A 17,324-nucleotide genomic window follows, 5' to 3' on the forward strand; every position below is an offset into this window, starting at 1 on the left:
TTTAGATGGTCATTAAAATTAGCATTTGCACCAGATGTTGTAAAGGAAAAGTCATAAGACATAAATTGAAGAACAAGTTTGACATGTAAATGATCATTAAAATAAGAATTAAGAAAGAAAATTGCATGCAAAGGTGGAAGATAAAGCTAAATTATTTACATTATTCGAAGTTTATAGATAATATAATGCTTGTAATAAAGATTGGCTCTTGATCTTCTAAGATGTGAACAACATGATGGTGGTATTTCCACATTTGAAATTGCATCACAACTTTATGAATGATTCTTTATACATAGATTGGACACTTCATCTATATCCTATGAGTTCATTCTGTATATGGTCAGCTCTAGGAACAGTAGTCCATTAAAATTGACCAATATAGTCCAATCAATACTCATAATACATAATACTCATTAAAAAATAGGAAGAGTAGTCCATTACAATTGACCAATATAGGCCAATCAATACTCATAATACATAATACTCATAAAAAAACATATATTCTTCTTTGAGTAACGTTGTTGAAAAATATAATCATTAAATTAAAGGATATATTCATCTATTATGTGTATTTATTTACGATGTGGTTTATAATCATTAAATTAAAGGATATATTCATCTATTATGTATATTTATTTACTATATGGCTTTTGAAAAATATACTTTTATTTAGATTAAGTTAAATCCAACACCAATATTATATGGAAAAACCATGTATTCGCTCAAAAATGTTGTGGCCAAAACTAAAAGGTGATTAACATTTACCATTATCTACTATTTCCATTTCTTTCTTTAAAAATGCAAGCAACATAATAAATCCAAACTTGTTAGTGCAATGAGTGCACTTAATAAATCTAGTTCAACGACATTTAAATTTTAAGAGAAACCATTGTAAACAATTTTGGTACTTGAACACTATTTTCCATCAATCATTCCTATAACCAGAAAATCATAAGTTGGCAACAACGTACATTATGGTGATACAAAATAATTGGGGAGAACAACAGAGGCTGAATAAGAAAAACCATTGTAAACAATTTTGGTAGTTCAACACTCTTTTCTATCAATCATTCATATAACCAGAAAATCATAAGTTCGCAACAACATACATTATGGTGATACAAAATAATTGGGGAGAACAACAGAGGGCGAATAAGAATAACAAGCCCTGCATAGCAGTGGAAATAAGCTTAAGTAGTTTGTCAGTCTCCATTAACAAGATAAATGGAGTACTATTGTTGTTGTCTCCATTCCTTTGAATCCAAAGCCACAACCCAGTATAGTACAATAGACAAAAGTAACCCTAAGGCAGACACACAGAGGCATAAATTACAATTACAATGCAGTTCCCTTAATAAACTCGTTTGTTGCCTGTAAATAATTGTACGCATGTAAGCTTTCAAGCAGTTTCAGGTATGGTATATGTGAAAAGTATGAATTTTGTGAGCCTCCCTCAGGCTTGACAACTCCATCCTCCATTGTTACTCATTGCCTTCTATGTCAGAGAATAAACCCCATGCTCAAAACATATTCTATATAATCTCATATTTTTCCCCTCTTAAATACAAAGAATTTATATTGTTCCCCTCTTAAATTCAGAGATTTTCCATTCAAATTTTCAGGTTTTATGAGGAGGAAGATGTGATTTTGAAGCAGATGGTGCATGGGGAGGACATTGATAACATTAGCTCACCCTGCCGGTCCTTGATTGATTCGGTGAACTAAGGAAGGTAGAAGACCAACAATCCGTCCAACTAATGGTGTGCGTTGCGCTATTGGTTGGAAGTAAAGAGACCGAATGAGTCAACCTGGCGCACGAAATTCGTCACGCTACCCTACTATCAACACCTAAATCACCACAAATATGTTCACTAGATAAACCACTGTCCAGAAAGGTGGTTAGGGTGCTTTTTCCACAACATTTTCAAAATCAACCATCAAGATCCAAAAAAAATTATTAGTATAAAACCTTCTCAAGGTACAATCAATAATTTATTGAGTTATGTTAATGTGAAAATAAAGGAAGGATTGTGAGTGAGTAAGATGTCTACTTTAAAACATTTTTATTATAGATTTTGAGAATATTCTAAAATTTGATAGATAATTGATCTAATTAAGCAAAGTTTTTCAGTAGATAGTGAGTGAGTAAGATGTCTACTTTAAAACATTTTTATTATAGATTTTGAGAATATTCTAAAATTTGATAGATAATTGATCTAATTAAGCAAAGTCGAAATCACATAAGGGATGACGCGCTTTGAACCAACAAGTGTGGTCAAGTGCCAACAAGTGTGGCCAAGTGTGGTGTGTGGTCAAGTTCCAACAAGTGTGGTCAAGTGTGGTTCATCATCAGTATTAGATGATGATGAACCACACTTGTTGGTTCAAAGAGAATTAGCCAAAAATTTCTTTTATGTGATTATTACCGAAAGACTTTGTAAGATGTCTACTTTAAAACAATTTTATTATAGATTTTGAGAATATTCTAAAATTTGATAGATAATTGATCTCATTAAGCAAAGTCTTTCTAGAAATCACATAAGAGAAATTTGTTGGATGACACGTTTTGAACCAACAAGTGTGGTCAAGTGTGGTTCATCAATTTAGGATCGGTGAGATTTTATATAAACACTATTATAAATCCATGTTAATCTTAAATTTCTGATTGGTTGATCTTAAATTTCAGATTGAACCAACAAGTGTGGTCAAGTGCTAACAATTGTGGTCAAGTGTGGTTCATCAATTTAGGATGAGTGAGATTTTATATAAACACTATTCTAAATCCACGTTAATCTTAAATTTCAGATTCGTTAATCTTAAATTTTAGATTTACTTCACAAGTGTGGTCAATGCCGACAAGTGTGTTCAAGTGTGGTTCATCAATTTAGGATGGGTGAGATTTTATATAAACGTTAATCTTAAATTTCAGATTCGTTAATCTTAAATTTTAGATTTACTTCACAAGTGTGGTCAATGCCGACAAGTGTGTTCAAGTGTGGTTCATTAATTTAGGATGGGTGAGATTTTATATAAACACTATTCTAAATCCACGTTAATCTTAAATTTCAGATTTATTTCAAATTGAACCAACAAGTGTGAGATTTTATATAAACACTATTATAAATCCATGTTAATCTTAAATTTTCGATTAGTTAATCTTGAACCAACAAGTGTGCTCAATGCCGACAAGTGTGTTCAAATGTGGTTTATCAATTTAGGATCGGTGAGATTTTATATAAACAATATTATAAATCCATGTTAATCTTAAATTTCCTATTGGTTAAGCTTAAATTTCAGATTGAACCAACAAGTGTAGTCAAGTGCCGACAAGTGTGGTAAGTGTGGTTCATCAATTTAGGATGGGTGAGATTTTATATAAACACTATTATAAATCCATGTTAATCTTAATTTTCCGATTTGTTAATCTTAAATTTCATATTTATTTTAGATTGAACAACTAGTGTGGTCAAGTGCCAAAAAGTGTGGTCAAGTGTGGTTCATTAATTTAGGATGGGTGAGATTTTATATAAAAACTATTATAAATCCATGTTAATCTTAAATTTCCTATTCATTAATTTAGGATGGGTGAGATTTTATATAAACACTATTATAAATCCATGTTAATCTTAAATTTCCTATTGGTTACTCTTAAATTTCAGATTTATTAAGTTGTACACCTAGGCTAAATAAAAAAGGATATAACACTTAAATAAGTATAAATGCAAGTTGATTCTAAATTCCAAATTTGTTATTTAAATAAAAATACCTAATTTACAATCCAATTTTATGATGAGTAAACTTTTATATTCACCTCCAATTTAGGATGGGTGAGATTTTATATAAACACTATTATAAATCCATGTTAATCTTAAATTTCCTATTGGTAGGATATAACACTTAAATTAGTATAAATGCAAATTGATTCTAAATTCCAAAATTCCAAATATGTTATTTAAATAAAAATAATGTTTGAATTTTTTATTATTCAGATTGATTTTAAGTGATATATTAATTATTTATTTAAAAAAAAAATGTTTGAAATTTTTATTATTCAGATTGATTTTAAGTGATATATTAATTATTTTAATTGAAAGGAAAGTTTTTTTCTAATTTGGAAGGCAAACCACTTTCTAATTTAAATGATATATTAATTAATTATTTAAAAAAAATGTTTGAATTTTTTATTATTCAGATTGATTTTAAGTGATATATTAATTATTTTAATTGAATGGAAAGTCTTTTTCTAATTTGGAAGGCAAACCACTTTCTATATTAATTATTTTAATTGAATGGAAAGTCTTTTTCTAATTTGGAAAGCAAACCACTTTCTAATTTAAGTGATATATTAATTAATTATTTAAAAAAAATGTTTGAATTTTTTATTATTCAGATTGATTTTAAGTGATATATTAATGGCATGTCCTCTCAATTGGGCGGATTCGATCCCGGGACCTGTCGATTCACTTGGTGAGCTAGGGTTGGAGTTGAAGATAGGGTTTTGGATTCAGGGTACCATGGCGGGGAGTGCAGGGGGAGTGCTGCTCCTTCCTACAGCCAAGCAGTCACAAGAGGAAGTCAAGATGCGAGAAAGAATCATTTTAAAAAACCACTGGACAAGATCTCAGAAACCAGAAGTCAAGGGACATCTGGAAGAAGTAGAGATCAAGATCAGGAAGGGAATCAATAGGAAATGAGAAAAGAAAAGGAGAATGGAGGCAGTAGTGAAAAATCGGCTTCCAGAAAGACTACTAGAGTCTGCAAACCCAAGTTAGGCATTATTCCTAGGGTCGTATTTAGCGACCCAACGATACAAGCTCATAGAGAGCATATGACGGAGCATGCAATCATATGTAAGTTCATGGGGTTATGGCCAATGGAGAGGGCGTTACATGTCTGGATAAGGAGCCATTGGAAACCAAAGGGAGAAATACATTTGCATCTGGGTTCTAAGGGCTTTTTCACAGTAGTGTTCGCAAGCCTAGAAGACAAAGACAAAGTGTTTGAAGGGGGGCCCTATTTCTATGCTGCCACAAGACTCTACATGCGGCCCTAGATGATGAACTTTGTCGGAACGCGAAACATTCACATCAGTACCAGTTTGAATCAGATTATATTCCCTTCCTCTGGATTATTGGCTGCTGGAATCTTTGAAAACCATATGCAACAAGCTGGGACATTTTTTAAAGATCTCAGAGGCAACTCTGAAAGGAAGATATACCTCCTTTGCCCGAATATGTGTGGAAATGCATCTATCTAGACCCCTGCCAGAAGCGATCATTTTAGAAGTATATGATGAAGAATGGGTGCAGACAGTGGACTATGAGCACATACCATTTAGATACCGCAAATGCCATGAACATGGGCATCTATATCAGGACTGCCCCACAATCAATAGGGAAGATAACCAAAAAACCACTGTGGAGAGAGATCACGAGGGTTTCACCAAAGTTGTGAGCAAAGGAAAAGGGGGAAAGCATCCACACAAGAAGGCAAATGAGGATAGACACACACGACAAAACAGCTTCAAGATCTTGGAGGAAGAAGAGGGGAACAAGGAGACAGTCCAGGACATGGAGAATGTAACAAAGGAACAAGATAGGGTAGCTGACATGGAGGATATCACAGTAGACAACCAGTAAAAGGATGCTCTACTAAGCTTGATGGAGATCAGTAGGGACCAGGAGATGACTCCAAGTGAAGCAGGAACAGAGGACCATGAGTTATAGGAGATTCTGGATAAGGAAAATCTAGATCTAGGGGAATTTCTAGAATAAAGAAAAAAGTAGGGGTGGACTCCCTGCCAAAAGAGGACTATGATAGAGTACAATAGCTCTTTCTCTGGAGGTCATAAGCGAAGGGGGCTAGAGTCAAAATAAATCATGACAGCCAGGAGCCAAGTGGGGTCAAGATGATGGAGAATACTCAGGCACATTCTCCAAAGAACTCAAGTAGGAGAAGAGGAAGAAAGAGATAGAATGAACTACTGAACAAATGTGGTAAACTATTGATCAACTCAGGTAAGATGAAATATCTTGTTATTCCTTTACTAAACTTTCTTAATGAAGTTCACAACCTGGAATATTAGAGGAATAAGAAATAGGAGGAAACAAAGAAATATTAGTAACAGAATGAAAGAAGAAAAACCAGACATGGTTTTTATTCAGGAAACAAAATGTTCGATGGAAAAGATAAAATATATTCATAATAAGTGGTTATTTAAATATGAGTATTTATAGGTTAAGGAAAATCACTCAGCGAGGGGGATTCCCACTTTGTGGGACCCACAGAAATTGGGAATTCTAGATGCTGAAGCATCCAGGAACTACTCTCCTTGATATGCCAACCTGTAGGGGACAAGGAGATATACATGATTACAAATGTTTATGGACCTCAAAAGCAAGCAGACAAGCTCAAGCTTCTCACTTCCCTAGAGGAACTAAGAGTGAGACATCCCATTTTGCCTTGGATCGTCGCAGGAGATTTCAATATGATAAGATCTCTTTCAAAAAAAAAAAAGGACGCACTAGACAACTAGGTAGAGACTCCATGGGCTTCCAGAACTTCATTATGAACATGAGGTTGGTGGACACAGAAACAATTAATGGAACCTTCACTTGGAACAACAAAAGGGGAGGGGCCCATCAAGTTGCTTCTAAACTTGATAGATTCATGATTTCAAAGGACCTCTTTCTCTCAGGACTTGCCATGAAAACCTTCATTCTGCCTTTTGGAGGATCAGATCATTGGCCTGTAAAGCTGGAAGCCACCTTTATGGGCACTCCGAGAGACAGAACTTTCAGGTTTGAAAATGCCTGGCTCTCACATCCTAATTTCACTAATAACGTTGAGAAATGGTGGAGAGAGGAGTTGAATATTTAGGGCTCAAAAATGTACATGCTCCAGCAGAAACTTAAACATATCAAACACCATCTTAAAGCTTGAAACAAAAATGAATTTGGAGATATCTTCAAAGCCAAAAGAGAAACTGAACTAAAGCTCTAGGATATCAATCAGATCAACATCTCATATGGCTTCACCGAAGAGCGGCAAAAATTAACTGACTCTCTGCAGGAAGAATGGGAGAATCGATGCTTACAAGAAGAAATTTTCTGGAGGCAGAAATCAAGAATGCAATGGATTAAAGAGGGAGAAAGAAACACAAAATTCTTCCACAAAACCACTATGGCTCACAGGGTACACAAAAAAATCACAAAGATCAAAGATTCTCAAGGCATTGAGCTTGTTTCTCACAGTGATATGGAATCGGTCCTTGTTTAGCACTTCTGCAACATTGCAAAGGAGCCTTTGGAGGACAGATTTAGGTTCATTGACCATTTCATTTAATATATCCCTCAGTTGGTTACTAGAGAGGACAACCACAATCTCAACAGGCCAGTTTCGGAAGAGGGGGTCAGTGAAGTGATTAATGAAATGCAGAGTGGAAAAGCACCTAGACCGAATAGATTCAATGTAGACTTCTTCAAGGCCTATTGGGAAACTGTCAAACATGATATCCTCGAGGTTGTGGAAGACTCAAGAAGATCCAAAAAGGTTCTAAAGGCTCTGAATGCATCCTTCATCACTGATTCCAAAGCAGGAAAAGGCCATGACTCCGGATGGTTTTTGGCCCATATCCTTATGTAATGTGGTGTATAGAATTATCTCCAAAGTAATAGCCAATCGACTCAAACCACTTCTACCCTCTCTCATATCAGAGGAGCAAACATGCTATGTGGAGGGAAGACAAATCCTCAACAATATCATCCAAGCTCATGAGGTGGTACAGTCTCTCAAAAGCAACAAACAAGTTGGCATTATCATTCCCTTGGACCTCGCGAAAGCCTATGACAAATTGAGCTGGGCTTACATAAGAGCAATTCTGAAAGACTATGGTTTTGATATAAGATGGGTCATGGCATTAGTTACCTCAACCAGTTTTTCCATACTGCTTAATGGAGCTCCATCAAGGACCTTCACCCCCTCCAGAGGGCTCAGACAAGGAGATCCGATTTCACTGTTCCTCTTCATCCTCATGATGGAAGGGCTAAGTAGAGTGATTAAAATGGCAAATGCTGAAGGAAGAATTCAAGGTATCAAACTCACTACGGATGGAGAGGCAAACACTCATCAACAATTTGTAGATGATACTATGTTGCAGGGCATACCTACAGTCAGGGAGGCCAGAGCAATCAAAAACATCTTAAATGACTTTGCTATGGTAGCACGCACTGAGGTAAGCCTTAACAAGTCCAAAGTTTTTTTTGCTTTAACACTAATATTGCTATTCATAAAAATATTACCAGAATTCTTGGATTTCAAAGAGAACAACTACCTTCCAAATATCTTTGCATTCCTCTTACTGACAAACCGCTAAGAACGAAAGTGTGGAAACCGATTTTAAATAAACTTCAGGACAAGATCAGAAAATGGACATGCAGATCACTAAACCTGGTAGGACGCCTTGTGCTCACATAGGCGGTCTTGCAGGCCATTCCCATTTTTATGTTTTCAGCTCTTCCTGCTCCTCAAGGTATTATGTAGCAAATAAGAAGCATACAAAGGGACTTTCTGTGGGGCAGAGGGGAAGAGAAAAAGAAGTGGGCTTTAGTAGCCTGGGACAAGCTTTGCAAGCCCAAGAACCATGGTGGATTGGGGCCTCATGATCTTGAGACCCTCAACAGAGTCTCAGGAGCCAAGCTTTGGTGGAGATGGATTAAGGAGCCGAATGCCCCCTGGGCTAAGATTTGGAAACAAAAATATGCCAAGCACTGGCAGGAGAAGGATCACATTAGAATGTCAGGGCAAATCAGGGGCTCCCATATTTGGAACCTTGTTTGGGATAATAAAAACATTGTTTAGCACCATTGTTTTTGGGAAATTCGAGCAGGGGATCTTGCTCGATTTTGGGAGGATAATTGGCAAAAAGAACCCAACCTTTATAGGGATGAATTTGCAGATCTCAAAAATGACACAAAAAGCAAAGGTATGGTACTGGTAAAAGACTTCTGGGATCAGGGAAGGAATAATGGAAAATGGAGGGAGTGGAAGGATCTAGGATACAGTGATGAAAACCAGCTGAAAACCAAGGCAGAAGCCCTCACCCAGGAGCTAGAGCATAGAAGGATTCTTGTCTCTTCCTCCACAGATCAACTAAGATGGGGAAAGAACTCTGAAGGAAACTTTAACCTCAAGGAGGCCAAACAGGAAGTCACAGGATTTAACTTTGTGAATCCTGATCAGATTTGGATGAAACTTTGGCAAAGTCCGCATTGGATGAAAATAAATCTATTCATCTGGCTAGTGCATCAAAGGAAGAACTTAACTTGGGAGAATCTCCTCAAGAAAGGATTCATTGGTCCTTCCAAGTGTTACCTTTGTGGCACTCATGAGAAGACAATTGAAAACCTTCTCAACCTCTGTCCTTTCACTTCAAAGGTGTGGGACTGGGTGGCTGCTATTTTTAGACAAAATGATAGGGATAATCTCAGCATATCCAACACTCTAAAGAACTGGAGGAAGAACTTCTTAGGGATGAGATAGTTAATAAAGCCTGGATTCTGGTTCCAAGTTTTGTCATCTGGCATGTGTGGAAAGAACGTAACAATTGAATCTTCAAAAACAAAACACACAGGCCCCAACACATAATTGAGCAAATTCTAAGGCAGCTCAAAGACACAATAAGAAGCTTGTTGAGGACCCTTCCTAAAGATCCTCCCCTGCCCCATGAGGAGAGAATTTTACTTCACTTAGGTCTCCAGTCTATCAATCCGCTGGGAATAATGAAGGTAGTGAGCCTTATAAACAAGTGTGCTACCATCTGGAAGCCTCCTCCTTTTGGTTTCTTAAAGGCTAATATTGATGGAGCAGCTAAGGGCAACCCAGGATTAGCGGGCTTTAGGGGTGCCATAAGAGACGATCAAGGACAAATACAGATAATCTTCCATGGCCACTTGGGGAAGGCCACAAACAACATGGCTGAGCTCATGGCATTAGAAAAATGCTTGGAAATCCTAATGAATTCAAGTTCACACAATGTTATAATTGAAACAGATTCGGAATTAATTATTAGAGCGACTAAGAAGATTAGAAATGGAACCTCTCCAGATAAAGTGTCGAAGCACTAGAAACTCTTGCAGGTTTTTTACCGCATCTATTCTCACCTGTGAACCCTTAAAACTGTCAGATTTCCTCATGTGAAAAGGAAGGCTAATATGTTAGCAGATCATTTGGTGAATGAAGGAGTCATAAACAAGGACAGGGATTATTGATATGCTTGGGATTCGCTTCCCCCAGGTAAATTGTGGGAGGACTGTCTATGTCACGCTACCTAGGATATGGAACTATGAACTAACAGGTTGGATCATAGGAACCTTGAAGACGAGCGGGAGGTTGGAGGACTTCACACAGGTTGGATCATAGGAACCTTGAAGACTAGCGGGAGGTTGGAGGACTCCACACAATCTAACCCGCCATGGATTCCCTTTGATTGAATGATGAAAGGTTTGACTCGGATAGCTCCACAAGGTGGGTTAGCCCATGTCATTTGGCTTAGGTGGTGGTTGACAAAGAATCCAGGTGAACGGTATTGGCTCAAGTACTTCCTGCTGGAAGGAATTAAGGTTCAAAATGTGGTGAATGGACGTGTTTGTTTTTCCATGAGTCAACCAGTCCAATACCACAAGCAGTATATCAGGCGAGGTCTATACAACTTCCAATTTTTTTGTGTTTGGTTCTGATTCCACTCTTTGAGTGACACATTGCAGAACAAGGAGAGAGAAAACCGCCCTCATCGGATGGTTAACTCTCGTGTTTCTCGTCCTTCTGATATCCACGATGACCATTGGATCTTAATCAGTGGATCAATGGTGGCGATTGTTTGTGCGTTTTGGTCAGACCTGAAAAATGTTTAGAGTGTTTTGCTTTAACTTCCTTGGGTCCGTTTTTCTGTTTGTCAGTTTTCAATTTGACTTGTGGTGGGACCTCTTGTGGATCCATGGCGAATTATGGACTTTCTAGGCTCCTTGTGCTTTGTTTAGCAGTTCTCCCCGGTTTTCTGGTTCAGGTTCTCTTAGTTTTGGGTGATTGGTTTGGTTTGGCTATTCAACTCTCGCAAAGCGGGTGTGGCTCCTTGTAAATTATGTATATTTGATTATTTAATAGAAGGCCCTACTCTTACTTGATAAAAAAAAGTGGAAAGTCTTTTTCTAATTTGGAAGGCAAACCACTTTATATATTAATTATTTGGAAGGCAAACCACTTTGATATATTAATTATTTTAATTGAATGGAAAGTCTTTTTCTAATTTGGAAAGCAAACCACTTTCTATATTAATTATTTTAATTGAATGGAAAGTCTTTTTCAAATTTGGAAGACAAATCACTTTCTTGTAAATTATGTATATTTGACTGAATTTAATAGAAGGTCCTACTCTTACTTGATAAAAAAAAGTGATATATGAATTATTTTAATTGAATGGAAAGTCTTTTTCTAATTTGAAAAGCAAACCACTTTCTATATTAACTATTTTAATTGAATGGAAAGTCTTTTTCTAATTTGGAAGGTAAACCACTTTTTTAAGTGATATATTAATTAATTATTTAAAAAACAATTTAATAGAAGGTCCTACTCTTACTTAAAAAAAAGTGATATATTAATTATTTTAATTGAATGGAAAGTCTTTTTCTAATTTGGAAGGCAAACCACTTTATATATTAATTATTTGGAAGGCAAACCACTTTGATATATTAATTATTTTAATTGAATGGAAAGTCTTTTTCTAATTTGGAAAACAAACCACTTTCTATATTAATTATTTTAATTGAATGGAATATATTTTCCTAATTTGGAAGACAAACCACTTTCTTGTAAATTATGTATATTTGACTAAATTTAATAGAAGGTCCTACTCTTACTTGATAAAAAAAAAGTGATATATTAATTATTTTAATTGAATGGAAAGTCTTTTTCTAATTTGGAAGGCAAACCACTTTGATATATTAATTATTTTAATTGAATGGAAAGTCTTTTTCTAATTTGGAAAGCAAACCACTTTCTATATTAATTATTTTAATTGAATGGAAAGTCTTTTTCTAATTTGGAAGACAAACCACTTTCTAATTTAAGTGATATATTAATTAATTATTTAAAAAAAATAGTGATATATCAATTATTTTAATTTAATGGAGAGTCTTTTTCTAATTTAGGAGACAAACCACTTTTTATATTAATTATTTTAATTGAATGGAAAGTCTTTTTCTAATTTGGAAGGTAAACCACTTTTTTAAGTGATATATTAATTAATTATTTAAAAAACAATGTTTGAATTTTTATTATTCAAATTGATTTTAAGTGATATATTAATTATTTTAATTGCGCCGTAAGGCGTTCCCTCTGAGAAAGACCTCCTTAAAATGTGAGGTGTGCGATCCTGAGCCATTGATTATGTGTGTTAGATGATTAGAGTGTTTTCTGCCCTTCCTTTAATCTATTTTTTTCATAAAAAAATAGTTTTTTTCCATGGTAATGGGCCATGAAAAGCCAAGACTAGCCTCCTGGCGATGAGACTCTTCCCAGAGACTGCCTGCTGGCGATGAGACTCTTCGCAAAGACTGCCTGCTGGCGATGAGACTCTTCGTGTCTTTCTTCCCTGCATACGTAGCAGCCTTGTGCTGTTACATCAATAGCAACCCTGGCCCGCCGTTTTCCAGGCTCGTCCAGATCATCCACGGTATCACGGTATCACGCACTGCAACGTTCGATTATCATTCGGAGCCTCTCTCTGCCCCAAAAGAAACTCCGAGATGGCGTCCCCTTCTTCCCAATCGAATGCCACCGTTTGCCCCACAGTTACAGTAAAGCATAAGAAGCTTTTCATCAATGGAGAGTTTGTAGATTCAGTTTCAGGTATTTAATTTCTTGATCCATTGCACAGTATTTTAAAGTCAAATCAAGATTTGTGTTTAGATCTTTAGGGCTGATTTATTTGTATCGTTGCAAGGAAAAAGTTCGAGACTTTGGATCCTCGAACAGGGAAAGTGATAGCGAGCGTATCAGAGGCCAGGCAAGAAGATGTGGATTTGGCTGTAAAAGCCGCTCGCAGCGATTGGCTCTTTGAGACGCTGGTCTACATGGTGGCAGGCGTTATAGGCTTCCTGTGACTGCGTCTTGGCTCTCTCGCAATTATTTTCACTTTGAAAATCTTCTGGAGATGTTTATAAATGGAGATACATCCATAATTCAGTTGCAATATTACACGCTGCCCATACGCAATTTGATTAAATAAATAGTTTTAATAGATCGTTTCCACACCAGTCCCTGTTCGGTGGATGCATTATTTTCCTTTTTATCAAACCATCCAACTCCATTTCGCGATATTGCCAAAAACAACATTTTTTGAATGCGCTTTGTCATATTTTCCCTTATAACAGAAAAATAGAGATGGTATATTATACATCACTTTAGAATTTGCTAATTAATAGATGTCACAAATATTCTTCCTTTTAGTGAGCTCTGAATCTCTTCCATGAATGAAATTGTTAAATACAAATTCAATTCCCTTATAACAGAAAAATACATTTTTTGAATGCGCTTTGTCATATTTTCCCTTGTAACAGAAAAATGATCTCGAAATTCACTGTCTGGAGATGTCTGCGTTTTCTCATAATTATGACCAGAATATCTGTTAACAAAGTCCCAGAACTTTAGTGGAATTTCCTCTTCCAACTAGATTTTAATCTCTTATAATTCTTCATCTTTGCACAATTCTTCAAATGCCTCTAAAACTTTTAGTTCATCTCAACTCTGCTCCATCCAGGAATACCAAAGTACACTAGCCAGTAATTAAAATTGTTAGTTAGAAAATCAAAGCGCAGCTCCAACACTCTTTCAACTTGGGTGGGCACAACATTCTTCACAGTGTTTTTGCATACAAGTCTATTTACTCTTGATCTCCCATACTTGTCATCTTAAAGAGGGCTTATCCATTGAATTTTTTTTTTTAAGCCAATCCCACTGACCTCTTCCAGGAGACCAGAGGCTAAAATAGCCTCCACTGTTGTCTTTCTCTGATTTTAGAGATTTAAGAAACTTCTGAAGTGCCTTGAATGAAACCAACCTGACTTCGTATGCAGAATCAGATGAGCATCTTTTCAGTCTTCTGAGGAACCTTTCAGAATGTTTACACTTGTTGGATGAATCCAGCATTGATAGCTGCATATCAAAACCTATTCTTGAGCCTTCTATATACTGCTTTGGATGTATTGGTAACAGTGCACTAAAATAGAAAACAACTGCTTACTGACACAGGTCTGTTCTTGTGCGATCAAAAACCTCTGTTTTGCAGCCCACATAAGTATCTAGACATTCAGAACTAAAATATATCAACATATTTTGGATAGTGCTGACACGAATGCTTGAACGACATATTTCTTCCATCTTAAGTAAGTTCTCTAAAACCTCCAAATATACACTAGTGAACATGGAGTAGAACACATTTCAACACTACCCAACCATAATCAACTTTGAAGCATGAAAAGCAATGCACTGACAATTTGATATTTCTCAGCCACATCCAGTATAATAATGCTGTTTGTACTTAGAAGAAAATCCATTTGCAAAAGTATTCCATGAATGGCATTGAAGGAAACAAAACCCCCTACATGATGGTTTTACATTGTCAAATCTTGCAAGACTCTTTGGGACAGAACTCACTAGCTCATTGTTCCAGGTCCAAATCTAAGAGGTAAAAATAAGCTACAACATCTGGTTCCAACTGGGGACAACACTTTGCACGCAAAGTGTTAAGAACTGCGGATTAGCAGCCTCTGTTTGGGCATGGTGTCATAAAACTGGAATTTCTCTCCATTAACTTTAAAACTTTAAAATATAAAAATCTCCTTGAAACTTGTTTTCTCTGGACATTTGATCTTTATTCACCAACTGAAACAAAAACTTCTGCAAGTTAAATGAAATGAAATGCTCAGTGGAAGTGATTATTTATGTACAAATCTCTACCTATTTACAAAACTGATTTTGCTAAAATATAATCAATTTTCGAATAATACCACTCCAACATTTGAGTATTGGATCTCATACCACTTTGTAGTTGGACTTCGAAAGTAAGAACATGCATAACGAAATAAATCTCTTGAGCCAGGAAATTCAATACACATCCCCATATTGATGTTAGCTATGACCTGTAGAAAACTGCCATATAATCTGGCCATAGAATCTTGAAAATGATGAGAAAAAATATCACCATAATTATCAAATACAAATTATTGTATAAGAGCAAATTTTTGTGGTAGCAGAATGTTCTAAACAATTCCAAGATGTTGTTCTAATTCTTCAACAAATTGCTGATGTGTGTTTCACGTATATGCTTTTCTTAGGGCACTAACAGTATGTCTTCTAATAAGGATGTTCATCCACTTTATCAATAGATTCTTCACCCTTGGGCATTTTCAAATGGCAACTCCAAGCTTCTCCCTGAGACAACATGCATTTTATCAGCAAATTCATAAATTTCGCTACATACCTTTGGCTCTGGAACAGTTGAATTTTCTCCAATGCACTACTGAGCATTTTCTTGGTCAGCGTCCTTTCCATTTATACTGATGACAACCTTCTTCTCTTTACAAAATGTCTGTCCAAAACTGTCTTCTTGTTGGTTTTCTTATTGGATTTTGCTGTGAATGAATTTGCATGGGGACTAATATCCAACAATTTATCACAATTATAGGAATCATGAACAAGAACATGTTTAAAGTTTACAAAATAAGATTTATGAGGATTTATTTGCCGCTGGATTCTTTCTTTCCTCATCATAAAGCAGTGGCCCTTTCCACAGGTCTGGAATTTGATTATTTTCAAGAACCTCTTCTCCATTTCCAAGAGAACTCAACATGATGCCTTCTTTCAAGGTGACTGTCAATAAGACTTCTTTACATCTTTCAGAGAATTTTGGAAAGATTCTTTCACATAAAACTTTTCAATTTTTCCTGGGAAATATTGCTGGTCAATTTCTCTTGAGAATGAATGGCTGAATACTACTTTAGGATCACGAGGGCTTTGCGGAGCTGCTTCAAAATTTTCACATGCAACTTCATCCTTAATTTCTTGAGAAGTATTTTCATCATTTTCAACAATGTTCTCCTCACTTTCAGCCAAACAATTTCTTTTGCAATCAGATTTGTCACCACTAACTTTATTATCAGCTCTATAACCACAATCTTGTTGGCACGAAAAATACTCACAACAATCTTCAAAAAGAAATTTTGATAGATACAGAGTTTTGCAAAAAGAATTAAATGCTGCATGAAAATCCCCTGAAGAGGTAACGCTAGATTGAGGCAAGGCTCTGTACCAAACACTAGCATCTTCATCTAACGAATAGAAAACTAGTTTCATTAATGTATTTTCATGTTTAATCCCCTGTTGGTCCATACATATATGAAACTCCCTAATGTGCTGAGATGGATTTTCATATTCATTTGCTTTGAATCTTGGAAGAAAGGAATTTCATTCATGAAATGAAGGCACATGATTTGGGGATTTGGGAAGTTGGACATGGCATAGAAATCTAATGCAGAAAACTTATGGGCTAAGAATGCAGGGATAACCATTAGCACCAAAAAATGTTGTACCTGTTCCCCAACAATGACACCAAAAAATGTTGTACCAAATCTATAAACCCAGGGAAAAATAACTTTGTAAAAAATGTTGTACCAAATCTATAAACCCAAGGAAACTGACACCAAAAATGAGACCAAAAAATGTTCCTGAGACATTTTGAGATTGGATAAAAAGATTAAACATTTTGAGATTGGATAAAAAGATTGAAATTAATGGCCGGAAGCATAGACCATGAAAGCTTGTAACCCAAAGTTCTAATTTTGAAACCCTAACCTTCTAATAGAGAATGGCCAGAGACTATGAGAGTTGCCCTGATGTAAAGCAGAAAATGAAGGAGATAGAAATTAAGAATATGTGCTACAACTTTGTAGAAAGAATGATGGATGATGAAGAAGAAAATGAATGTATTCCCCGCTGTGGAGCGCTTTATTAAAGGCTTCCATATTAATTTTGAATGATTACAACTAAATTTTAATGAGTACAACGAAGTAAATTCATTAAAAACATAAACTAAAGCACCAACTGCATCTTACACTGTCCAAAAAGAGAATCATATATAAATGCTAAGACACATGAAAAAAACAATCACTATAACACCAATAATAGAATCAAAGTGACAGTTGAAAAAATGACAGTTGAAAAAAACAATCACTGTAACACCAATTATAGAATAAACTACATATATTATTAGA

The 17,324-nt window shown here is 35.7% G+C and overlaps 1 long non-coding RNA gene and 1 pseudogene across 1 annotated transcript; one reads left to right on the forward strand and one right to left on the reverse strand.

Annotated features, from left to right (window-relative positions):
- Positions 1–17,324, reverse strand: part of LOC149189210 (auxin transporter protein 1-like) — a 220,527-nt pseudogene that overhangs the window by 189,786 nt on the left and 13,417 nt on the right.
- Positions 12,685–13,424, forward strand: LOC149189211 (uncharacterized). Its single transcript, XR_016256338.1, has 2 exons — positions 12,685–12,903; positions 13,005–13,424. It is a non-coding gene; the product is annotated as an uncharacterized LOC149189211 (long non-coding RNA).

The sequence above is a fragment of the Pinus tabuliformis genome, chromosome 3_1, assembly GCF_031772625.1.
Source record: "Pinus tabuliformis cultivar Carrire ecotype Pingquan chromosome 3_1, CPIR1, whole genome shotgun sequence".
NCBI classification, from domain to species: domain Eukaryota; kingdom Viridiplantae; phylum Streptophyta; class Pinopsida; order Pinales; family Pinaceae; genus Pinus; species Pinus tabuliformis.